Source organism: Equus przewalskii, chromosome 1 (genome assembly GCF_037783145.1).
Source record: "Equus przewalskii isolate Varuska chromosome 1, EquPr2, whole genome shotgun sequence".
Lineage (NCBI taxonomy): Eukaryota > Metazoa > Chordata > Mammalia > Perissodactyla > Equidae > Equus > Equus przewalskii.
Window position 1 is genome coordinate 66,708,018 of NC_091831.1, and position 25,370 is coordinate 66,733,387.

General features: G+C 45.5%; 1 protein-coding gene across 8 annotated transcripts in view; it reads left to right on the forward strand.

Annotated features, from left to right (window-relative positions):
• The first annotated feature begins 13,895 nt into the window (after nucleotides 1-13,895).
• The window catches only part of ANXA11 (annexin A11), a 41,861-nt gene continuing 30,386 nt past the window's right edge, over nucleotides 13,896-25,370 (forward strand). Inside the window, exon 1 of one of the 8 annotated variants that reach the window (XM_008507743.2) lies at nucleotides 13,896-14,447. The gene's annotated coding sequence lies outside the window, so the exon portion shown is untranslated. The remainder of the gene's footprint in view (nucleotides 14,448-25,370) is intronic. The other 7 variants (XM_070613492.1, XM_070613483.1, XM_070613510.1 and 4 more) reach the window with 7 other exon arrangements.

Here is a 25,370-nt window from a genome sequence, read left to right on the forward strand (position 1 = left end):
CACATTCACCCATGGGGTTATGGTCACCTGTGCCCCAGAGGTTTGCTTCCTGCTTGTCCAGCAACTGCAGACCAGCTCTGACTCAGGCACCAGCAAACTTTTCTGCCAACCAGGGGGCTGCCATGATTCCTCTTCAATGAGTTCGGATCCCTAGCCTGGGGAGGTGCCCCCTTACAAGGTTGTCCTTCCTTGAGTACGCTGCCTCAGCTGTAGGCAGAGTAGCCCTATAGGGTTCTTTTTATATCCTTTAGTTACTCTTTTATTGTAGCATAATATTCTTTACATTAAACTTCTATTGCTTAAACCTGTATGTGGTTTCTGTCTCTTGACTGGACCCAGATTGATACAGTACTTGTGGCCCCCAAAATATTAAGCTCTACCAAACCTAGTCCCAGATGGAATAAAAATATAAAACTCTCATCCTATCGCTTAGTACACAGAAAACCATAAATCTAAGCAGCTATGTTACTACTGAATTTTGGAGATTGGGATCAGTTTCCTTGTTACCACAAAGGGTTGGCAGCTCTAGACACTCTCTTTTAGGAGGTCCCTTTGCCTGTTTAGCTTGAGCTGCATTCTCTCTTGGTGTAGCAGTAAAATAACAAGCCATTCGGGCTATCACTTATAGAGCACACACTTTATATCAAGTCGTATGCCAAAAGTTTTGTATGTATTATTATCCCCATATTGCAGATGAGAAAAGCTAAGGATCAAAGAAGTTAGGAACTTGCCCAAGGTTTCACAGTTGGCCCAGGAAGAGCAGGAATTTGACCCCCGGTATACCCAGTTCCAAAGCCCAAACTTAACCACCATGAGGTATTTCTTCACAGCAAACATCTATTGCTGTGTCAAGCTCTGTGATAGATGATTCACAGTAGTTATATAATGGGTCTCCTGTAACAACTGTGTTTGGCAAGCAGTGTTTTGTTCCTGTTTTATAGATGAAGAGACTAAATTTCTTACCCAAGGGCACTCAGCTAGTGAGTGTGGAGGCGGGATTTGAAATTGGTTCTCTGACTCCAGAGCCTACACTTTTTTTTTTTTTTAAAGATTTTTTTTTTTTTCTCCTTTTTCTCCCCAACACCCCCCGGTACATAGTTGTATATTCTTCGTTGTGGATTCTTCTAGTTGTGGTATGTGGGACGCTGCCTCAGCGTGGTCTGATGAGCAGTGCCATGTCCGCGCCCAGGATTCGAACCAACGAAACACTGGGCCGCCTGCAGCGGAGCGCGCGAACTTAACCACTCGGCCACGGGGCCAGCCCCGTGAGCCTACACTTTTAACATCTACAGTCTCCTAATTCCCTGGCTCACATGATAGAAGTGAACTCTGAGGTGATGATGTCCCTACACCTGGGGACCATGATAGGTGAAACAATGAAAAGCACATGGTACTTGACTTAACATACACTGCCTATTGGTTGTCTACCATGCCACGTGTGTTAAGAGATAGAAAGCTGGTGAGGGCAAAAGATATAGGACTAGATCTGCCTCTCTTACCATGTCATTGCCCTACTGTTCCTGACCGTGACCCTAACTCTGAGGGAGAGGGATGATCTGCAGCTACCTCTATAAGAGTGGTTTGGAGGGACCTATGTTTGTCTTCAACCCTCCTCCAAGGAGGAGATTCTCTGACACTTAATGTGGCAGGCACAGCCCCCAGAGCATCTTGCCAACACCCCATGCTCTGATTCCATATTCACCAACTATGCCAACCTGAGTGATTAGTCTCCTTTGTATGGTCTCATGGTTGTTCACTAATTTAGTTCTAAGACCCTAGCAGCTGATAGGCAGAAGGAAATATGACCCATTACAAGATCCAGAGTATTTGCAAGTTTCTAAGAAAAAGGAACTATTCCAGCGAGTGAGACCAAAGAGCATATTTACTTCTATGAGTCATCCTCCTGGAGAGACCACAGTGGACATAATAAGTGACATCCTCAACAACATCCCTACAACAGATAGGCCATCAATGTTCAGAATAATATTTTTCATAATGTTTCCCAGTGAAAGTTGAGGGCCACCTACCAAAGCACAAAGCATTAAAACTAATTCTTCAAGAAGCCATAGGAGGCAGTCAAGCACACAACTCTGTTGCTCTGGCTAAATAGGTAATATCTTTAAGGATATGTGTGTAGTGATTGAACAGAACACATACTTTTTAGGCACTTGTCCACAAACAGCACTTCCCTTAGCCAAGCTTTTGAAAAGTACATTGTGGTTATGAGGTTGAGATTCTACTTGCAGTGTTGGTAATTTCCACTGCCAATTAAGAAATGTGCCACATGCCTTAATAATAAACTGAGCAAGGACTTCAATGTGATCCTTTTAGGAAAACTCAGGCACCAGCAAGAATATATTCCTAAGGAGAAGCCAGCCCACATGCCCTGTAAAGCTCACCAAGGGAGTTCCTGCTGGCAGAACCAAGATTTGCTTTGGGAGGAATTTTGAGAGTTTGCTAACAATGCAAGAAATGGGTAATTGAAGACCCACAGTTCCACATCATAATGTGCAATGCGATAAAAATTAGCCCGGAAAAATTGCAAAGCAGGTGTGTAACCATATACCCCATTTGGCCACACATGCAAAAATCTGCAGCACATCTCATTTTGAGCAACAGACCCTGCTAGTTAAACTGGTTGTGAAACAGACTCCCAAAGTAACTAAATAAGGTAATTTATGGTTTATAATTATTTTCTATAAATCTCTCTAAAGTTGGAGGTTATCTATTAAAATGCTTATTTTAGATCTAGAATTGGTAGCTCCTGTTTCTGGAGGTAATTAGATAGCAGTATCAGTTGTCTATTAAGAAAGACCATTCCTAGCCCATGAATCAGGTAATTTGCATCCAAGAGAATATTTAGCTTTCTGTTCTCTGGTGCAGGGAAGGATGGCACAGTGATACCATATTTAACAAGCTGCATGGCACAGACACTGACCTTTGAGAACCAACACTGGCTGGTAGGCTGCACTGAGTCCAGCAGGAAAGCATACCTGCAGCCCATCTCAAAGTGGTTTCAAGTTATAAAGATCAAGCCAAAAATAAAAGGAGCCAGACACGTCTTTGTTTTAGCCAACTGGAAATTATGAACAGTATAGTCCATATTTTTTCCTACATGTTGTGTCAAAGGCTGGAAGAGGATCACAAAAGTCACAAACCATTTCATACAATTTTTGACAGATTTTGCCGCAAGACCCTATAAATTATAGCAGATGACTGTGCTCATAGCCTGTAAGCTATACGCGTAGAGGGTCAAGCTTGCAAATCATTAAGAGAAAGCCAAGCTCATGGATCTTGCTCTTAGATGCTGGAGTAGGGTGACAACTCATCCTGGTTTGCCAGCGACTTTTCCAGTTTTAGTACTGAATGTCCCATGTCCTGGGAAACCCCTTGGTCCTTGGCAAACTAGGATGGTTGATCACCCCACCTGGAGGCCTTCTTCACTGGCTGGTGATCCTGGGCTGGACACCTGCATTTAGGATGAGACTCAAAACCGGAATCTTTGCATGGGATGGGGCTGGTTGATTGATGGAGTTCACTGCAGGGTGTTTAAGTATCAATCAGCTTTTGCACTAAGGGAACCAGCAAATATCAGTCACTGGACCTTTGTCCAGGATGCTCATTTTCTCCACAGATGACTTCTCCAGTTCCCTGCCTGTGGATTGGAAACGAGGTTGCTTACTTCCTGGGGACTGGGCTCCCATTATTCAATATGCAGATTTTTGCTTAATTCCCGCTTAGCCTCATACCTTGCCTCTTCCTCCCAAATTCATTGTGCCTCACATCTCCCATTCTACAGTCCTCACAGTTCAATTTATATGACAAATAAGTCTCCTTTCTCCCATAGGTGGAGGGGACCTCTACTGAAGGGGATAGGGAAAGTAGCCCAGAGTTTCCATCTATGTCCCTGTTCCCATTTGCGGCCTCATACTGTACCTTACATCTTTCAGGGCTAAGCCTTTCTGAGACTCTGAGGGTGGGGTGGGAGAATCAGGGGGCTTCTCCATGTTTTCTCCTTCTGGGGCACGCAAGTTAAAGCAGTGTCTATTCTACCAAGTCAGCTACTACTCCTCTATATGCTCTCTATCTTCAAAAAATGTGTTGAAAATTCTTGTCCACTATTTTCTTTCTTGTTGCTTTCATGCTTACAGGATTTCACCTGTGCTATTCCTCTATTTTACTGGGATTTCAGGAGGGAGAGGAAATAAACTTGTGCTGCCAATTAACCACATTTAACTAGACATCCATTACTCTAGTCTCACTTTTTGTCACACCTGATGGATAGATGTTGGCAATTCTGGAACTATCTTCTGTGTCTATTATCTTTTCTTTTCTACTTTCTATTTATTTATTCCTTTCTGTTGCTTTCAGCGAAAATCGCTTGGTCTAGTCTTTTAGCTCGTCAGCTCTTCAGCTGCATACATTCTACTATTTAGTACATCCACTGAAGCAGGTTTTTTCCTTAAATTATACGTATGTTTTTCTTTTCCAACATCTCAGATTGATTCTTTTTCATCTTCTCTTATTTGAGAACATTAATTACACTTACTTCAAAGCTCAGTACTGGTTGTCCTATTTGTTCTGTTTAATCTTGGAATCTAGAGGCAGACAGCCTAGGGTGGCAGAATCCCGGCTTTGCACATGAAGGCTGTATGACTTTGTGGGAAGTCACTTAATCACTTACACCTCAGTTTCCTCAATTTTAAAATGGGGATAAAAAATAGTCCCACTTTGAAAGATTGCTGGTAGGGTTAAGTTTTTTTTAATATGTGCAATATATTTAGAATAGTGCCTGACATATAACATAAATTCTCAGTAAATATTAGCCATGATTATTATGATTTCTCAGTTATAAGTCTCCCTTTCATAGTGTTTGTGTTTCTCAAATGATATTTAATTTTTTGAGAGTGAACTCTTGTTTGTCCATGAGATTTCCTGCAAGAAACCTGCTTGCTAACTCTGATGGAGAGGTGAAAACCATTTCACGAATGTGTGTTCCACACTCCTCTCAGAGAGAGCACAGAAAGGGCAAGATGCATCATTGGGTGGATGCGCTTGTAGCTGGTCTTTGGAGCTTAGCTGCTGCCCATTTCTCCCGGGCTTTGCCATCCATCTGAGCCCTGCCCTGTCTCTTATTCCCTAACTCAACTTGTATCCAGAGACTGATATTCCTGTCTTGGCCATCTTGTCTGCAAGAGTGGGTTTAGGAAGTTGTTCAGGAGTCAACTCATCTAGCTGCTGCCATGGGAACCCTCATCTAACCCTGCTATCATTAGTCCATTGGCCCCCTCTTGCTCCAGGACTCCCCTACCTCTAGGCATGGAGTACCCTAGCTGCTGCTCCCACTATTGTAGCATATATTGTAGTATATACATTCAAGAATATATGTAGTGTATGCTCATGAGCTGGCATGTAATGTTAAATCTCATCCTGTCTGCTCTCAGCTTCTCAGAAATTCCTCAGTGCTTCTGATTCTCTGAACATTCCTTGTCATTGTTTTTGAAGACACTCATTTTTTCCTTTCCTGTCATTTCTAGAGTTTGGGGCTGAGGACAAAGACTACAGCATGTGCTCAGTCCACTATCATGAAAAGGGAAGTCAGAGAGTCTCTAGAAAAGATGACAATTAAGAAGAATCTTGGAGAATTAGTAGGAGCAGCCAAAGTGAAAAGGGGAGAGAAGGGTATTGCAGGCTGAGGAGACAGCATGAACAAAGGTATGGGGACACGAGATGGTACGGTAGAGGAGGAGGGATTATAAGACATTTCCAGAGAGGCAAGAGTTGTATGGGCTTCAAGCGGAGAGGCAGGGCATGGTCTTATACGTCAGGTTAAAATGCTTAACCTACCTCAGAGAGCCCTTGATGGTTCTAGCAGAGTGACATTGTCAGATGTGCATCTCATACCACTCTGGAAAACAGACTTGAGGGGAATGAGACTGGAGCCAAGATGACAAGTTAGAAAGCTTCTGCAGAAGTCCAGGTTGGAAATCACAGGGCCTGGAAACTAGGACAATGGTGCTTAAGGGATGAAGAGTAGGAGTCAGAGGTAAGAAATGTCTAGGAAGAAAAATCTATAGACTGGGGGGAATTTTCTAATAGTATTGGTTTTCTTTAGCTAGAATATAAAGACTTCAGTCCTCTTCCAGTATGGTCATACGTTTTCGTAAAATTTGAAAAAGCAAGATATTTTAGTTGCAAACTGTTAATATTGCTGGTAACACTATCTAAATTTTTATGATAATTGTCAAAGTTGCAAATATTTCTATCAAGTTGCATGTATGAGCTATGAAATTTCATGGCACTTTAAGTTTTCTCTTGTGCAGTGTCTAATTATAAATACTTCTTGAACTGATATAAATATTTTCCAGTTTGTCATGGATATTCTTATTGTGGAGGTGAATTGAGTTTTGTGTTATTTTTGTAGATGTAACTATTTCATATAAAGTTATAAACTGTAATCTTTTCTTGGTGTGTACACTTAGAATCTACAGACTTCATCAGGATAAAATATGTCAGATAAGCTAAGATGAAATTTGATATGGTGAGATGCATAAAACACAATTTCACATGCAGGCATACTTATATTTGCAGTACTCCTACAGTTCGCGCTTTATTATACAAGAGTTCTAATAAAATATGTTTCCTGACATTCAAAAAAGCTGTATTTATATATGTGTGTATGTTCCAATTGTGTATGTCACCTTATTAAGCATATTCCCCATGGGAGAGAACTTCCATTTTAAATAGGCATGAGTGAGAATAGACTTATACACTTAAAACTTTATACATATGATGGTTGAAAGAATTTTCCATAGGCTAGTTTCTGGCTCCACACATGTCAAATCTTGCTTCTCCTCCACTGCCTAGGTAATTATGAAAACAGGTGCTGTAGGACATATTTGCTACAGAGATACCATCTCTGGCTCTGCTGGCAGAATCAGGTCAGTATTCCTAGAAGCCATTCCTACGCTGGGAAGAACAGCAGTAATGTAACTACACAGAGAAACACAGACCTATGTGTACAGACCTACAGATCTACGTATAGACCACAAATGACATAAACATATCCTACTAAACCCAAATTAAATGTATCTCCAGCTCACCTTTCCCTAGCCAGATCCCAATAATGCCTACGGCTGCTCCAACATGAGGGGCTTGAGGAGAACTGTCATAGAGGAGAAATTAGAATAGAAAAAGTCAGCCATCTTAACTGTTTGCACTTAAAATAGCTTACTTTTTTTTTTTAGATTGGCATCTGAGCTAACATCTGTTGCCAATCTTGCTTTTTTCCCCCCACTTCTTCTTCTTACCAGAGCCCCTCCCCACCCAGTACATAGTTGTATATTCTAGTTGTGAGTGCCTCTGGTTGTGCTATGTGGGACGCCAGCTTAGCATGGCCTGATGAGCAGGGCCGTGTCCGCGTCCAGGATCTGAACCAGCGAAACCCTGGGCCACTGAAGCAGAGCATGTGAACTTACCACTCAGCCATGCGACTGGCCCCCTAAGATAGCTTACTTTTGCAAATTCTTTTTTTTTTTTTTAAAGATTTTATTCTTCCTTTTTCTCTCCAAAGCCCCCAGGTTCACAGTTGTGTATTTTCAGTTGTGGGTCCTTCTAGTTGTGGCATGTGGGACGCCACCTCAGCATGGCTTGATGAGCGGTGCTATGTCCGCACCCAGGATCCAAACCCACGAAACCCTGGGCTGCCGCAGCGCAGCGCACAAACTTAACCACTCCACCACGGGGCCGGCCCCTTTCTTTTGCAAATTCTACAAAAACATAGGCCCACATAAAACACTGCTAAGCCTCTCCCATTAGGAGACCATGGAAGTGAGGGGCCCTGCAGCTTCCTGGTGAATCCTCCTCAATCCACAGCACTTGAAAAGTGATTCCAGCAGAGAGAAATCAGATAACTATCAGATCTCTAGCCTGGATGCCCTGACAGACAATGGTATCGCACCTGAGGTACCAACTCAGGAAAAAAGCAGGTTGAAGGGGAAAGATGGTTAGTTTATTTTTTGACATTATAAATTTGAGTTTTTTGTGGGATACTCTGGTAAAGGTATTACAGGGGAGGAAGACATATCCTCTACCCCCTGGGTCCTTCTGGCTGGGCTACGAATTAAATTGACATAAGACAGAACAATAGGAGAAAATCAAACAAAGCTTTATAACATGTCTATATGTGAGAGACTCAGGAAAACTGAGCAACTCACCAAAATGGCAGAGGTTCTTATCTTCAATACCATCCTCAGCTAAAGACAAAGGAGGATGTTGGGGTTGGTGATTTGGGGCTTCAAAGGAGAGGAAGGCAATTCACACGGAAATGGAAAAGCAAATGTTTGGTAAATAAACTTTGATAAGAGTGGGCTTAGCAAGGATCCTCCCAGTCTACTGATACCCAGAGTTATCTATGGCGATGGCCTGTCCTGGGGACAGGACTTTATTTAAAATTTTTTTTTGTAATTTCTTTAAAATTTTTTTTTTTATTTTTCCTTTTTCTCCCCAAAGCCCCCCGGTACATAGTTGTGCATTTTCAGTTGTGGGTCCTTCTAGTTGTGGCATGTGGGACACCGCCTCAGCGTGGCCTGATGAGCGATGCCATGTCTGTGCCCAGGATTCGAACAGTGAAACCCTGGGCCGCCGAAGTGGAGCGCGCAAACTTAACCACTCTGCCATGGGGCCGGCCCCTATTTTAAATTTCTTTTAGGCAGTTAGGAGGAAGGTCAAAGTTTCTTTCAGCGTCTTCTGTTCTTAAAAATAATCAAGCCAAAGAGACACATTTTGGGGTGGCCAATTCTGATCCCCCAGAGTATCGAGTAAGAAGTTATTCATTCATGTATTTGCAGTTCTAATATCACCCCACTGTTTAAACAAAGAAAATTCAAACAATCCACAGGAAGGTAGGGAAAAGGAAAAAAGAAACAAAGAGAAAGCACATTTCACATAACATTCAAAATAGTAAACCACCTGTATGGCCTATTTGCTGACCAATTAGAGACTTGGAAAACATCCTGGAGGACCTCCCTATGACAAGCATTGCCCCTTTTGTTGCTAGATCGGGGGAAGGTCGGGGGTCAGGGCACTGTGAGGTCTCAGGGCAACAAGTATTTAGCAGGCAGGATGGAGGAATTTCAATTTGTAACAAGTTACAGGGTTATACTAACATGTTCTAGGTGAATATCAGCCCTGAGGGTATATGTGTGTGTGTGTGTGTGTGTGCATATAACAAAAAGAAAGGGCAGAAATAAGTCCAAATATTTCTGTAATCATTATCAATATAAACTGGTTAAACTCACCAATTAAAAGCAGATATTCATGGGGCAGGCCCCGTGGCCGAGTGGTTAAGTTCGTGTGCTCCGCTGCAGGCAGCCCAGTGTTTTGTTGGTTCGAATCCTGAGCACGGACATGGCACTGCTCATCAAACCATGCTGAGGTGGCGTCCCACATGCCACAACTAGAAGGACCCACAACAAAGAATATACAACTATGTACCGGGGGGCTTTGGGGAGAAAAAGGAAAAAAACAAAATCTTCAAAAAAAAAAAAGCAGACATTCAGATTAATTTTTTAAATCTTGTAAAAAATTGTATGTTATTTCCAAGAGACAAACCTAAGAACAATAGAAAGAGTGAAAAAAAGAGAGAGAAAGCAAATACTAGACAAATCCTATCTTAGATACAATATTTATAGCAGGCATAATAATCTTTTAATGAGAAAAGTAATAAAAGGAGATAAGTCACCAAAAGAGAAAACAATTAATGAACTTGTATGAACCTAATAATTTGCTCTCAAAATTATAAGGCAAAATCAAACCAAATGATAGGGAGAAATTAACAAAGTACAATAAAAGTGGAAAATACTAAACCACTCTCTCAGAAATCAATGGATTGAACAAAAAAAAAAACTTTGGGATATAAATAATATAAATAACCAGATTAGCTGAATGGAGAGATATACATTGAGAACTTTGTGCATGTCAAAAGTGAATATACGTTCACAAAAACTGGGACATTCAAAAAACGTCTGTATATTAGGTCACAAAGAAGTCTCAACAAATTCTAAAAAGAGCACATTTTTTCATCTTCAAGCATTAAAGCTACAAATCTATGACAAAATTATTGTTTTTTAAAAAGCCATAACTTTGAAAACAAAAGTGGAAAACACACTTCTGAATAATTCATGAATTAAGGATCACATCCTAATGGAAAAAAAGAGTATTCATAACTGAGAAAGAACAAAACATGGCATATTAAACAAAAGCATAGCATATTAAAACTTGTGATATGTAGCTAAAGCAGGATTTAGAGGAAGATCTGTAGTCTTAAATACATTTATTAGAAAACAACAACAAAAGATTTTGAAAATAAATGACCCTAATATTCAACTCTAGAAACCAGAAGAACACCAGAGCAAACCAAAGAAAGAAGGAACAGAACTCAAAGATAAAAGTACAAATTAAAGCAATAGATAATTTTTAAAAATAATTAACATGACTTAAACAATTAAAAGTCAGATCTTTGCAAAGTCTGGCAAGCCTTTCTGGATCCCATCCTCTTACCTGCCTCCTGTCCTCTCACCTGCACCAGGGATCCCTTTTGTGGGGATCCTCTGTTATGTGGGGTTTTTTACAATTTATTTGTTTCTCCATTAGATGAAGATCTGTGTTTAGAGTAAGGGAGGTTTTTTTGTCCCTCTTTCCATGACAAAAGCACAGGGCTGGTCACATTACCTGTACTCAACCATTGTCTGTTGAATGAGTCAATGTAAGGAAGATTATAATAATACTGTACTACTGTAACTGAAGGCCCTCCAGGACCAGTTCAACTAACCCCATCTCTCATCAACGGAGTGATTAAGAATTGTCTTTCAGTAAAACCTGCAAAGTCACACAGCCAGGGTATGCGCAAAAGAAGAAATCGTGACCTGAAACAACCTTGGAACCAAAGATCCTCCTCCCCACAGAACCCAAGGACGGGAACACAACCAGAACTTGAAAGTCTGACTCTTATGAGAAGCAAGGGGTCCCTGATTCAGGAAGATCCGGTGTTAAAGTTCCTCCTCCACCTCACCAAAAATGTTTAGAGCCCCGTCATAAATGTTCAGAAGCCTGTCATAAATGTTTAAAACCTTACCATAAATACTTGAAGCCCACCAATCAAAGCCTGTCCCAGGAGCACTTCCACGTGCCAGCCTATTCTCCCTAACCCCTTACATTTTGCCCCAAATCCTGAATCAGGGAGACAGCTCTGAGGGCACACGCTCCCTGTCTCCCTGCAGATCCATCTTGCAGAATCAAAGCTGACTCTCCCCCAAGGTTGGCGCCACAATCAATCGGCTTGTTTATGCAACACCACGCAAAGAACTCCAATTCTGTGCAGTAACACTACTCAGAGCTCCGTGGAATGTGACCTTTTCATAAAGCACTTACTTCATTTGATGTTTCTATCAGTCCTGAGAAGCAATGAAGCAGGGGTTATTTTACAGATTTTTATAGATAATTTTGAAGATTGTATAGGCGAGAAAACCAAGTCTGGGAGAATGCATCACTTCCAAATGTCAGAATCGGAACTAGAACCCAGGTGTTTGAACACCAAATCTAGCGTCCCTTCCCCCACACAGTGCTTCCCCCGCGGTGGGGATCAACACAGGTTTGTTGAAAACAAATGGGTGAAAATCATGAAAAGGTGAGCACAGTGGTAGCTATTCACCATTCTGGACTTGAAGAGTTCAGTTCTGAGGCATGAAAGTGTGTGCTACATACAGAAGGAATTCCATCCTAAATGACTTATTATTTTTTAATGTGGTATTTAAAGAAGCATTTTCTCAGCTAGGAGAAAAGTGAGCCATTCAAAGAAGTTCGCCTTTTCTGGGCGGGGGGCTCTGGCGCAGAGTGTCCAGGCAGGGGAGGCTGGGTCGGCGCCAGGTGACCTTCCAGGACGAATCCCCCTGCCCAGAGATAGCGAGGGAAAGAGAAGCTCCCCTTGGAAGGCCGCGGCTAGGTTGGAGACTTCACGCCCACGCCCCGAGTCCCGCCTGCTACTGCATTGCTGCGGCGCCCCCACCAGAGTAATAATGATTCCTGGGAGTCTCCTGGTGCCTCATACCCTCCGCTCCTCTTCTGCTCCAGTGAGCGTTTCCTCGGAGTCACTCTGGAACCTTTAGCCTGAGTCTCACCCTCGCCCACCCATTCATGTCCAAAAACTGCAGTCCAGGCCGGAAAAAGAGCCGGGACTTGAGGGAGGGGGTATGTTGGAGAGGCCAGAAGATGACTGGGTCCCCAGCGTTGTAGTGGGGCAGTGGCCAGTCTGTCCCAGGCACGGCTTCTGTCAGGTACCCACACCCCTGCATGGGCAGAGCTGAGGCCAGAGCCTCCTTTTCAGCTTAGAGCTGCCAGTCCTTCCCACTTCATTTCCTGTTAAAATGCAAATAGGACCAGCAGCCTTATTTGTAACAGCCCCAAATAGGCAACTACCTAAATGTCCTTCAGTAAGGAACTAGGTAATAAAGAATGGTGCCCCGCAGGATGGTGCATACTGTGCATTCGTTAGGAAGAACCAAGTTGATCCAGGTGCGCTTGCATGGAAAGCCTCTCCAAGATACGAGTGAAAAAATCACATTGCAGAAAAATAATTGCACCACTGTTTTGTAACTAATGGGGTTCAGGGCAGGCTGCCTCAAGATGTTCCACTCTGATGTGTGTGGATTATTTTGAGCTGAAGACAATAAAGGCTCAGAAACACTTAGGAAGAACATTCAACCTTCCCCCAAACTGCCTAAAGAATTTAACATAGAAGCCCTGTTCCAAGAAGGAGCTCATACCATATGATAGCTATAGTATAATGTTAAATAGGTGTTGATGGAAAGACACCAACAAACCCATTTTTTGGCCCAGCAAAAGCTGTCTGACAAACATTTCCATTTCCATCTCCATGTAAATTGTCTTCCTCTCCTCTGAAATCCCAAATCACTACTCCCAACATCCTCCTTGTCTATGGATGAGGATATTTAAACAGGTAGCCTCAGCCAGATGGCTGAGTTACTCACTCTTTCCTGAGTTTCTCCCATATATACATGTTATTAAACTTTGTTTGATTTCCTCCTGCTAACCTGCCTTTTTAATTATTTGACCGGCCATAAGAACCTTAAGGGAAAGAGTGAGGGGAATTCTCCCACTTCCCCAACATAAACAATACATCTACGTGAATATACTATACACAACACACAAAGACTGTATTGTAAAGAGAAAGATCCGGTAGGGCACACCGAAAAGTGGGTTGGGGAAGTGAAGAGTCAATCTCAGTTTTTAAAAAATCTTTTATAATTACCATATATTTATATCTTAAGTGCATGACCTTTTTTTAAAAAAAAACTTTTTTTAGAACAGTTTTAGATTTTACAGAAAAATTGCGAATACAGAGTTCTCACAAACACTGTGTTATTCTGTTCTGTTATTAACATGTTAGCATGGTGCTTTTGCTACAATGAATGAGCCAATATTGATGCATTATTAGCCAATATCCATACTTTATTCAGATTTCCTTAGTCTTTACCTAATGTATTTTTACCAGGATACCACATTACATTTAGTTTTTATATCTTCTTAGGCTTCTCTTGGCTGTGACAGTACTTGTCTCAAATTTTCCCTGTTTTTGATGACTGTGACAGTTTTGAGGAGTACTGGTCAGGTATTTTGTAGAATATCCCTCAACTGGGATTTCTCTCATGTTTTTCTTACGATTAGACTAGAATTATGTATTCTTGGGAGGAAGACCAGAACGGAGTACATACTATCACTGCTGGTTGATCACTTGACGTTGACCTTGATCACGTGGCTGAGGCAGTGTGTCAGGCTTCTCTACTCTCCCCACCCCCACCCCTATTTGCATACTGTGTGTGACCTTCTTAATGCAGAAAGTTTTCTTTACCTTAAAGAGAGTCACTAACAATGGCACATCGGGAGGATGGAAAGGGCTTGGGGAATTCCCTCCCCGCTACTGCGGTGTAGGGCGGGATCCGTCGAGGGAGGTGGAGGATAGTAGAAGCTCCACGCCGACCTCCAAACCCTCGCTGTGCCCTCCTCAGTTCGGGAGCCGGAAGGCCTACGGCTTCCTTCCCCCGCCTCTTGGAGGCTGGTCCCCACCCACCGGCCTGGGCTCTCACCTGGGGGCGGGGCCGCATCCAGACCACGCCCCCGCCCCGCCCCGGGGCGCTTAGAGCGGCCGCGCCCGCTCAGTTTTCCCCACAGCGGGCTTCTCCTCCCGCCCCGCCCAGACGGCTGCGGCGTCCGGGAGGCCGGAGTGTCCCAAGTGCCCCTGGAGAGCGGGAGTGGGACGGAGCTTGAGGCTGAGCCAAGGCGCCGCACCCCGAACGCCCGCGGAGAGAGCGGCTGCTGCCCACATCCCCGTTCGTCCCACGCCGTCCCCCGCCCCGTTGTCCAGTGGCCCGGTGAGTGAGGGTCCCCAACTGCCCGGGGGCACAGGACGGGGCGGCGGCTGTGTGCCGCGACCCCCGCAGATGAGGCCCGGACAGCCCCGCGCCCACTCCCGGCCTGGCCCTGCGGCTTCCTGGTTGCACAGCATGGGGGCGGGGACGGGTGTAGGGCTGGTCCCGGACAGGCTGCCGCGGCCTGCCTGCTCAGCTAGACAAGCGGCGGGGGGTGCCCTCCCTGTGGGGTGGGCGGTGCACAGGCCGGACCCTGGTGTGTAGGGCCATGGGATTGTCCTGTGCGGCCTAGGCCTGCTTGGGACTGGGTGAACAAGCGACCAGAAGGCGACTGGCTGGTGTGGGGGATGGCCGGTGGCCCAGGGCCCTCTGACCCAGCTGAGTTCTCGAGAGTATGTGTGCCCTTCTGGGAAAGACTTGTGCTGAGGAGAGAGTAGAGGAGGCTGCCTTCAGGAACTTTCCTCCGGAACTGGAAGGACACAAATTCCTGGGAGCTGCTAGTGCTGGAGTTTGTAAGGCACCTTATTTGAGAGAACGTGGGATCCATCCCAGGTGCTGTGTTCACCTGTGTTTACCGTCTCTGCCTTTCCCTCTTCTCCAATCTTAAACTACATTTTCAGGGAAGGATTCTTGGACTTTTATCTCTCCCTCGGCTCAACCCAGCCCTCTGAGGGCTTAAAAAGGTAGAAACCCGTCTATTGGCTTAAAGGAGAGTTGTGAAGTTCGTCATCTAGAGACTGGAGAGGAGTTAAGCTAGCTAGTGCTAGCCTAAGCTGGCAGCAGTCTGCCCTAGACCGTTTCTGTCCCCGCCCCTCTGATGAGTGACCTGTCTATGGAGACTGGGTGTTTTAGGACAGACCCTAGAAATCCATGGTAGCCAGCCACTCTGCTGTCACCCCGCAGCCTTCCTTTGCTCCCTGCTGCCCTGACCTGGGCATGGAGTGGCTCCGTGAGGGGTGAGCCCCTGCCCTGCCCACACAACAGGAACAGAAGCTTGCAGGGCAGGGTCAGGCTGAGTCCAGGAGCTGGACAGGCAGGGCATGCTACTTTGCTCACTCCTGACTGGCCTGATTATGATCTTCATTCCTTCCTTGCTTCAGTCCATTGTTGGGGATTCTGGGAGGATTAACATGGCCTCTTCCCTCAAGGCATTCTCTGTGCTACAAGGGGTTCCCCGACAAGAGAGGCCAGCTGAGGTGCTAGGGCAGTTTGTTGCCCTGGCATTGGGTGCTCACTACCTTGGGCTCCTGCATCCCTCCTTAATCTCATCTCTTACCAGTATCTGTGCCTTGGTTTCCTCATCTTTAAACTACGGGTACTAATAATACCTGCCTCCTGGGGTTATTGTGAGGATTCAGTGAGTTACTATATTTAAGGACTTTACAGCTCAGGCACTACAGAACAGTCAGAACAGGTGGTGACTGGTACACTATACCTGTGTGTTCCAGGTAGATGTCACCCAGATTAGACGTAAAGCTTACAGCTGGGCCTGGTGTGTAACTAATGATCTGTGAGTGTCAGCGATAGTAATATAATGATAATAATAATAGCTGTCACTCCCTTCATGCAACTGAAGATCCATCTGAGTTGAGCCACTCCTCTCCTAACCTGTCTCTCTGTCTTAGCTCATGGTGGAATGCCCTGCTTTCCCCATTTTTGCCTATTAATCACAGCCCTTATGGGAGCCATCGAGGTGCCTGCCTCATGTAGGTGCTCAGAAGATGTTGGTTGAGTGACAGTGGCAGGCCAGGGGAGTAAGATTTCTCTATTGGTAAAATATTAGACCTTGAAGGCTCGGTTTAGATAGGCAAAAAAAAACACAAAACAAAACAAAAAACGGTGAGGAGAGTGAGATAGAAACTATTCCAGACTGAGAGCTGAGGGTAGACACTGGTCGAGAGGCCAAGTTGGAGTCCCTTTTGATTCCTTTATGTAGCCAGGTTGAGGATGATCGATAGGGTCCATTTCGATTGCTTTTGCTAGAAGGCCAAGGTCAGTGGGAGATGCTGTGGTCATCTCTCTTCGCTGCCTCCCCCTGCCGCCCCCCCCCACCCGAAAGCCTGTTCCTGGCACTTGGTCCCATGGGGGCAGTCGGGAGAGTCTGTGTGTGGGTGTGCTTCACAATCACAGACAAGCAAACAGGCTTAGGGTTTTCTGCATTTTTCTCTACAACACCTTCTGACCCCATTGCCCCTAGAACACCAGAAATTTGAGTGATGCCTAGATAGGAAAGCTCTTAGGGAAAATGAAGAAACTGAAGTTTCCTTGTTAGGAATTTGCATTTTTAAAAGGAGTTGTTGAAAGTAGTGGAACTTTCTAATAATCAGTGAAACCATACCGAGTTAGGCCAACTGATCCTGACCCTGTACTCCATGATATAAAGGTCTGATGTCACACAGTGGTGTGCTTGTGCTCCTGAAGGTCCTGTTGCCTTAGTGGAAAAGGGAGGACTCACTCTTGAAATTGAGAGGGAAGTCAGGTGCTGCCAGCCTCTTACACCTGGAGCATGGGTTGAGGCTGGCTTGGAGGGCAGTGAGATGAGAGCAGTCTGAGGGAGGGTGAAGAGGAGGACCTCCAAGGCTGTTAACAGGGAGGCAGAGGGAGTATGGCAGATTAAGCCTGGGGAGTGGCATCTTTGAGGGAAAGTGGTGTGTATCTGGGGGGACTCATGATAGCAGATGTGAACTTGTTGTGTCCACCTAAAAGGTCACAGCTTTTTTTAGGAAGTGGGTGACAAGGCATATTTCTGTTGAACTCAGCATTAGTGAGTACCCACTGTTTGCCTAGCCCTGTGCTGTGTGCACAAAAGCAGAGGCCACTCCCATCCTCCCTAGGTTGTCCTGGATTCCCCTGAGACATCGGACACTGGATGAGAACCAGGTCTGCAGGCTGGGGTAGATCATGAATTCTGTTCTGGACATGGTGCGTTTGAGATACCAAGTAGACAGGTGGGTCTGGGACTCAGGAGGGATATAGGCTAGAGAGATATTTTTGTCTAGGTTGTGTTTGATGTCAAGGGCGTGGTGAGATTGAGGAACTCACCTAGAACAGCTGAGTAAAGGAAGATGAGCCTATAAAGGAGCCAGAAGGGGGAAGGAAAACCAGGACTGTGTCATATCACAGAAGCCAGGGTGAGTCTGCTTCAGTAGGAGGCATTGGTCAGCAGAGGCCATTGCTGCCACAGGAAGTGATGTGGAGGAGATTCAACACCTTAAGTTGTGGCTGTTTTGGTGGGATGATGGGAGCAGAAGCCAGGTGGGAATGAATGGGTGGAGGAGTAGCAAGAGGTGAGGATCTGGGGAGACTGAGTGTAGACAAGCTTTGAAAATGTCGGTTTTGAAGGTGAGGAGAAAGATTGGGTGATGCTGGTGGAGGACCACATTGAGGGGGTATTTGCTTCTGTTTCCTCAACCAGTCATCCTCCTATTCCCATTGCACCCTGAGAAGTTAGCAGTGTGGATGGCCTGTGGTCCCATGGTCCCCATGATAGCCAGATTTTTAGAAGGGATGGGTAAAATGAGATTTGCCTGCAAACCCCAGGGATAGGCCTGGGTACTGCTTCTCTCCCTTGGCAGTTCCTGCCTCCTTCCTGTAGGTCCGAGATAGACAGCTCTGACTTGCTGTTACACATTTCCTTCCCCTTTTGAGGCCACAGGAAGGACTTTCTCTGTTCCCCAAGGGATATGACAAAATAGTTAGTACACAAAAATGTTTCAGGGCCGTATGAAGACTGGGCCCGTCTTATGCTCTGTTCTATGCTTTTTAAGTCACATAAACTATTTCAGGGGACTGGAATGGCTAAGCCTTGTTGTACCATGAAATCCTAGTGAGTGGTTTTCTAAGTCCTATTTCCAGATAAAGGCAAATGGCTGGAAAAAACTCTCAGCCTACTGAGGCAGGATTGTTGAAAAGTCTTCAAAATATTTTTAATATTAATATTTTCACTTCTTGTTTTTCTTTGTGTTTACCTAATATGTCTTTACCCAACCCTTATTTTATTTTATTTTTGTCTTTTTGGGGTTCCAGTTGACATAAATTTTTTTCTTCATTTTTTTTCTTCATTTTTTTTTTATTGTGGTCATAATAGCTTATAACATAGTGAGATTTCAGTTGTACATTATTGTTTGTCATACACCATATAAGTATGCCCCTTCACCCCTTAGTGCCTACCCTCCACCCCCTTCCCCTGGTAACCACTAGTCTCTTTGTCCGTAAGTTTGTTTATATTCCACATATGAGTGAAATCATACAGTGTTTGTCTTTCTCTGTCTGGTTTATTTCACTTTACATGACGCCCTCAAGGTTCATCCATGTGGTTGCGAATGGGATGATTTTGTCTTTTTTCATAGCTGAGTAGTATTCCATTGCATGTATATACCACATCTTCTTTATCCAGTCATCTGTCGATGGGCACTCGGGTTGCTTCCATGTCTTGGCTATCGTGGATAATGCTGCAATGAACATAGGGGTGCATAAGTCTCTTTGAATTGTTGATTTCCAGTTCTTTGGGTAAATATCCAGTAGTGAGATAGCTGGATTATATGCCAACCCTTAATTTTTAACCTTTCTTTCTCTCGTAAAAAAAAAAAAATTGGGGCCAGCCCAGTGGCATAGTGGCTTAGTTTGCATCCTCTGCTTCAGTGACCTGGGGTTCACAGGTTCGGATACTGGAGGCAGACCTATACACTGCTCATCAAGCCATGCTGTGGTGGCATCCCATATAGAGGAAGACTGGCACAGATGTTAGCTCAGGGACAGTCTTCCTCAGAAAAAAAAAAATGTCTATCTTGTAATCTGCACATGACTTGGGGTTTGGGGGGAAGATGGCAGAAGGCAATGATAACAACAAAACAGATTTGGTAGTTTCTGTCTTTGCTAGAGAATTCAGACTGTTTGCCTCCCAGCTTGTCTTGATTTTATTCCTTGCATCTTATTTTCTTTTTTCTTTTCTATTTTTTTTGGTGAGGAAGATTGACCCTGAGCTAAGATCTGTTGCCAGTCTTCTTCCCTTTTTTTTTCTTCCCAAAGCCCCAGCACATAGTGGCATATCCTAGTTGTAAGTCATTGTAGTTCTCTGTGGGATGCCGCCACAGCATGGCCAGATGAGTGGTGCTAGGTTGGCGCCCAGGATCCGAACCAGTGAACCCTGCTGTGCTGAAGTGGTGAGCACAAACTTAACCACTTGGCCACTGGGCCGGCCCTGCATCTTGTTTCCTATTTATTATTTGTTATATATTTGGTTGTTCTTTCTTTCCTGACTTCTGCTATCTTGGTTAAGTTTTTCATCATCTCTCTTCCCCACCCTACCTGCATTAGGATTCAGATTTGGTCATGAATTAGGAGAAGAGCTGCTCGCTCTCTCTTGAGAAACTGGAGTTCAGGGTTAGTAAGTGTCTGTTCCGTGAAGTTGTCTAGGCACCAGTCTCCTTGGGTAGAGTTGCTTCCAGCATTCTCCAGGGCTGGAGTTTTCAAACTTGAGCATGTATGAGGTCTGTGGTGAGGTTTGTGAATTCTCATTTCTGACAGGTGCCCACACAGTGCTGAGGCCACCAGTCTGGGCACCACACTTTGGGTAGTGCTGCTCTAAGTGCTTCCCTACCCTGTGTGGCCCAGGACAGCTGACTTTCATGGCATGGCCCTGCCTAGCTCCCAGGGAGGCTCGGAAATATAGCCCTTATTTGGGGTCGCCATGTGCCAGGCTGTTAGGGAAGCAAGAGGGGGCAGATGGTTGAGGGGGATAACCAGACATTTCTGGAACACCACCCACTGCTCTCCTTAATTTGGAACCAGTGCTGTGCTTATCAGTCTTGCCATTGGTTAAGCCAGTATTCCTCAGTTAGGAAGTGGCAATGGTATGTCACAACAGTGGCCAGCCAGCAGGCAGTGGAAGCGTGGCAGCTTCGATCCTGTGGGCTGGTGAATAAGAGGCAAGCTTGTGTTCTGAGAGTCAGCAGCTTCCAGGCTGTTCCCGATAGTCACGTCTGGCAGCTGTGCGCTCTGCCACTTGGAGCCACCTCCTGATCTTACAGGCCCTATGGGGTTAGGTTGGCCCCTCCAAGACTCACCTTCAGGTTGGAGAGTATCTGGCTGTGCTTCTTCCTCCCAGCTTGACTTCCTCACTTTAAGGTATTACACACAAGTGACTTTCCAGGAGAGTTTGGGGGCAAAGGGCATTTGAACCCTGAACTGAGCTGGGGCTGTTGGTCCATGCATCTCCTGATACCCTAGAGAGATCAGAACAAGTGTCTGCCGACCCCTACTCTCTGCTGTTGTTAACTCACAGGGAGGTGAAGCTGGAGAGAAGCAACTTTACAGAGGCCTCCCTGGAGCAGATGATGCTTTCTGTGTGGCTTGATTATATGGGACTTTATTTGGGAGGCAGCAGAGTCACTGTGTCACTCTCTCTTTCCCAGGGTAGCCTTTGCATTTCCCAAGCTGCATTCTCCAGCCCAGGAAGGTGGATTGGAGCCCTGAGGTGTGCTGGCTGGAGGGGAGCCATCATGCGCCATGGTGTATCAGCCTGGAAATTGAGAAACATGGTTCTAGTGTGTGTCCTGCCCCCAGCTGATCCTGAGACCTCAGGCAGGCCCCTTCTGCTCTCTGGGCCTCGGCTCCCACCTCAGTAAAATAAGCCAGTTGAACCAAATGATCTCATGAAGGCCCCTTCTGTTTCTGACGTTCTAGGATTTCTATGTGATCCAAATGCCAGTGCACTGGGAATTGACTTTATTTCTAAGACGTGTCTTTCAGACCCAGCTTGGCTCAAGTTCAGCCCCTTGGTGAGGCCTGGACACTGTCCCCTTGCCACTCTCCCAGCCTTCTTTGCTCCGGTGCCAGCCCTTGGAGGCAGGGTCTGAGCCACTGCCTGGCTAAGGATTGACATAGGCTCCAGCTATTCTTAATTCATGGCGCGTAGCTAGGGAGTTGAATATTTAACAGTACGTTCCTTAGGCTTTTTGTTCAGTCTGGGAAAAATATGGTCAGGGTTGGTGGAATGCTGCCCTAGGCTCTGTGGCTTGCTTCTGTGGCCTACTGGCACTCATGACCCATACCTCAGAGGTGAGGCAGAGCCCCATGAAGGCAGGGCACTAGGGCTCTGCAGTGCCTGCAGAGGGGAGGGCCATGTACACCTTCCCAGCAGAGTGAGGGATGTTCATACACCCTCCCAAGTCACTTGAGGTCCTGCCTTGCTGTGGGAGGGAGAAAGGGGAATGTCTTCCATGTGTCTTCTCTACCCCTAGAATTCCTGGAGCCCGTGTCCCAGAAGCTCTGATCAAAGAGGTCGTTGGAACAGGTGCCACCCAGGGTGGAAGAGATGAATCAGGGTCCACTGGTGTCCTGTTGGTGTGTGTCAAGGACCTCACTGTGCCCAGCCCTGTGCTAGCTGCTGGCAGGAGGTGGAGAGTGCTGTCCTATGGCCTGGGCACGGACTCTGTCACTGAGAGGCCTAGGAAAAAGTAATCCTGGCTCTAGCACTGGTTGGGTGTGTGACGCTTGCTTGTCAAGAATCATCTCTGAAGCCTAGTTCCCTTGAGGTGATAATACCTACCTTGGAGGAACACTGTGAAGGTTAATGAGGTAATATATGTACCTATTATAGGTACTGGGAAAAGGGGAGTATTATTAGAACACTAGAGGACATAGAAAACATTTTAGGTCAAGTGCTGATAAATTCCAGGAAGAGCGATAATGTGGGTGAAGAGATCAGGGTGGGCTTCCTGAAGGATTTAGGGCTCCATCTGTCCTAAAGGAAGGCCAGGATTGACATAGGCTTAAGGAAGGGGTAAAGGAGACAAGACAGACCAGGTAGAGGGACTATCTGAGCAGAAGTCATGAAGATGGAAAGTGCTGAGATAATGGCTTGGCTGAGCTTCGGACATGCATTTCCTGCACTTCTTTCCATCACATATGTATCTGTGGGAACCTTCCATTTTCTTGCCATGGCACAGTGTAACTCTTGGCCCACGGCCCTTTAGCTGAGCTTAGGCTCCCTCCTGCACAGGGGTCAGCCCATAGTGGAGATCTGAGAGAATCTTCTCCGCTAATGTGATCTATAGGCTCTGGTAGGGATTTCTTTTCAGCTTCCAGCTGTACAAGGCTGGCTGGGGCCTTTGTCACCATTAGAAGAGCAGCCATGGGTAGTTGCAGGAGAGGTTTCCAGGGGCTTCTAGGTAAGGCAGGGGTACCTCAGCCATATGGAGCTGGAATAGATACTCTCTCAGGTCTTCTGGGTCTGAAGGGACTGAGCCTTTCCAAGAACTTGGCGGTGGTGTATCAGGGTCTCCCTAGTAGAGCCCAGGGCTCTCCCTGATGCCTTTAGATCTTTATTTAGTCTTATCTGCCACCCCACTTCCCCCAATTTACTGTGAGAGAGGATCTGTTAGTGACTTTCATATGGAGGTGAGATGGCTCATCGCATCTTAACCAGCAGGGCCCTGGATGACATTGGTTTCTCTGATTACAAGTGCAGCTGTCTGCAGGGACAGCCCAGTGGGGACAGTGGGCAGCTGATGCAGGCACACCTGGCTGAAGGGGACAGCTCCTGTAGCCCTAGCTGTGTGCTACCATATGGAAATGGACATGTTGCCAGATCTCTTATTTTTCCATTAAAAAAAAATTTAAATCAGGTGAGAGTCTCTTTTCAGACCTACCCCCCTCCCTACAAAGAAATGAATGTTCGTCAACTACAAAATCTTCCCAGAACCCCAGGTTCTGGGCAGCACAAGTCGACAACCACAGATCCCTCACAGGTTCACTTGTTTTGTAGGTGAGGGAGGGAGATGCCCAGGAGAGCCTTAGGTTTGCCAAGGTCCGTCAGAGAGAAGCCAGCTTTCTAGACACCCCTCCCACCCTTCCTCTCAGTTCCCAAAGAGCAGACGTCTTGATTCTCAGCCTTCATCTCTATTCTTGCTGGGGGAATGGCTCTTCAACGTGGCGTGGGTATTTTCCTGTGACTGCTCTTTGTGTTTATCGCCCCGTCTAGAGGGAAAGCCTGGTGCAGGCCAGGACTTCTTTTCCCCTTCTGTCCCTGGGGAGTCTAGCCCAGCCCTGAGTGCCTCTCTGAGCCCAGAAGTGGAATTACTGAGAATCTAATGAAATTTCATTCTCAGCTTCAGCCATCCCCCTCATGCCCCAGTGGCCCTTCCAAAGCTCTAGGAGGGGCCCTAGCAATGAACTCACAAAGTCATACAGTATTGTAAAATTTGCAAAAAAAGAGATATTGTGTATTCTTTTTCTTGAAGAAGGTCTCTAAAACTGCATAAGCTCCACAAAACCTGGACCTCCCCCCTTAGATGCTGGTAAAAACCCAGCGATTGGCTGGCATCCTGTCTTCTGGACAGTGAGCTCTTGGCTTAGGGGCAGGAGGTGGGGGTCCTGGGCCATTCCTGTTAGGATCTTGCTGTGTCACCTTGGCACGTCACTTCCTCCTTTCTGGTTGTCAGTTTCCCCACTTGTGAAATGAGAGCTGAGGTGGGGTGGGTGGGAATGAACTGAGTCATCTCTAGGGCTGAGTGACCTCTGGCATCTCAGTTGTGTGATCCTGGCTGACTGGGTGTGATTGCCCCGCCCATGCAGATCACACTGCTGAACCTCCCCCCATTGGAGTATTTGCATTGCTGGCTGGGTGGGGCTGGCCTGGCCACACAGGTGACTCATGTTGACTGATAATACAAGTGAGCAAAGCTTTACTGAGCTCTTATTTCTAGACATGCAGGAAAGGTGAGCACCTGGTCCCTCCTTTCTCGGTTAATGGTCTTTTTGTGATCTTGGTGGTTTATTGCTTTCTTTGTCAAAGAAAGTTTGCTGAGTTAGGTAGACTTGTGCACAGATCTCTTGTTTAAAGAAAGCAGAGGCCTTTTTGAAGAGAATATCATGGGAGGATCTGGAGGGAAAGACAGAAGCAATGGTCACTGTATGTATTAGTTTTCTGTTGTTGCCATAAAAGACCATAATCTTAGTGACGTAAAACAACACAATTTTTTTTGGTGGTAAAGTATACATAACATAAAATTTACCATTTTAGTCATTTTTAAAAGGTGTACAGTTCAGTGGTATTAAGTACATTCACATTATTGTGCAACCATCACCACCATCCATCTCTAGAACTTTTTCATCTTTCCAGACTGAAACTCTGCCCCTATTAAACAATAACACTCCCGTCCCCCCTTCTTCTAGCCCCTGGCAGCCATAGTTCTACTTTTTTTTTTTAATGTCTTTTTAAAATTTTTATTTATTTATTTATTTTTTGAGGAAGATCAGCCCTGAGCTAACATCTGCTGCCAATCCTCCTCTTTTTGCTCAGGAAGACTGGCCCTGAGCTAACATCCGTGCCCATCTTCCTCCACTTTATATGTGGGATGCCTACCACAGCATGGCTTGCCAAGTGGTGCCATGTCCACACCCGGGAACCGGCGAACCCCGGGCCGCCGAAGCAGAATGTGCACACTTAACCACTCAGCCTCGGGGCCGGCCCCCACAGTTCTACTTCTGTCCCTGAATTTGACTACTCTGAGTACCTCACATAAATAGAATCATATAGTATGTATCTTTTTGTGACTGGCTTGTTTCACTTTCATAATGTCCTCAAGGTTCCTCCATGGTATAGCATGTGACAGGATTTCCTTCCATTTTCAGGCCAAATAATATTCCTTTATGTTTATACCACACTTTGTTTATCCATTTTTCTGTTGATGGACATTTGGTTTGTTTCTACCTTTTGGCTCTTGTGAATAAAACTGTTGTGAACATTGGTGTACAAATATGTTTGAGTGCCTGCTTTCAGTTCTTTTGGGTATATAGCCAGAAGTGGAATTGCTGGATCAGATGTTAAATTTTTGGAGGAACTTCTGCTACTGTTTGCCACAGCGGCTGTACCGTTTGACCACATGACTTTTCTGTCTTACAGTTTTGTCTCATGGGTCTCAT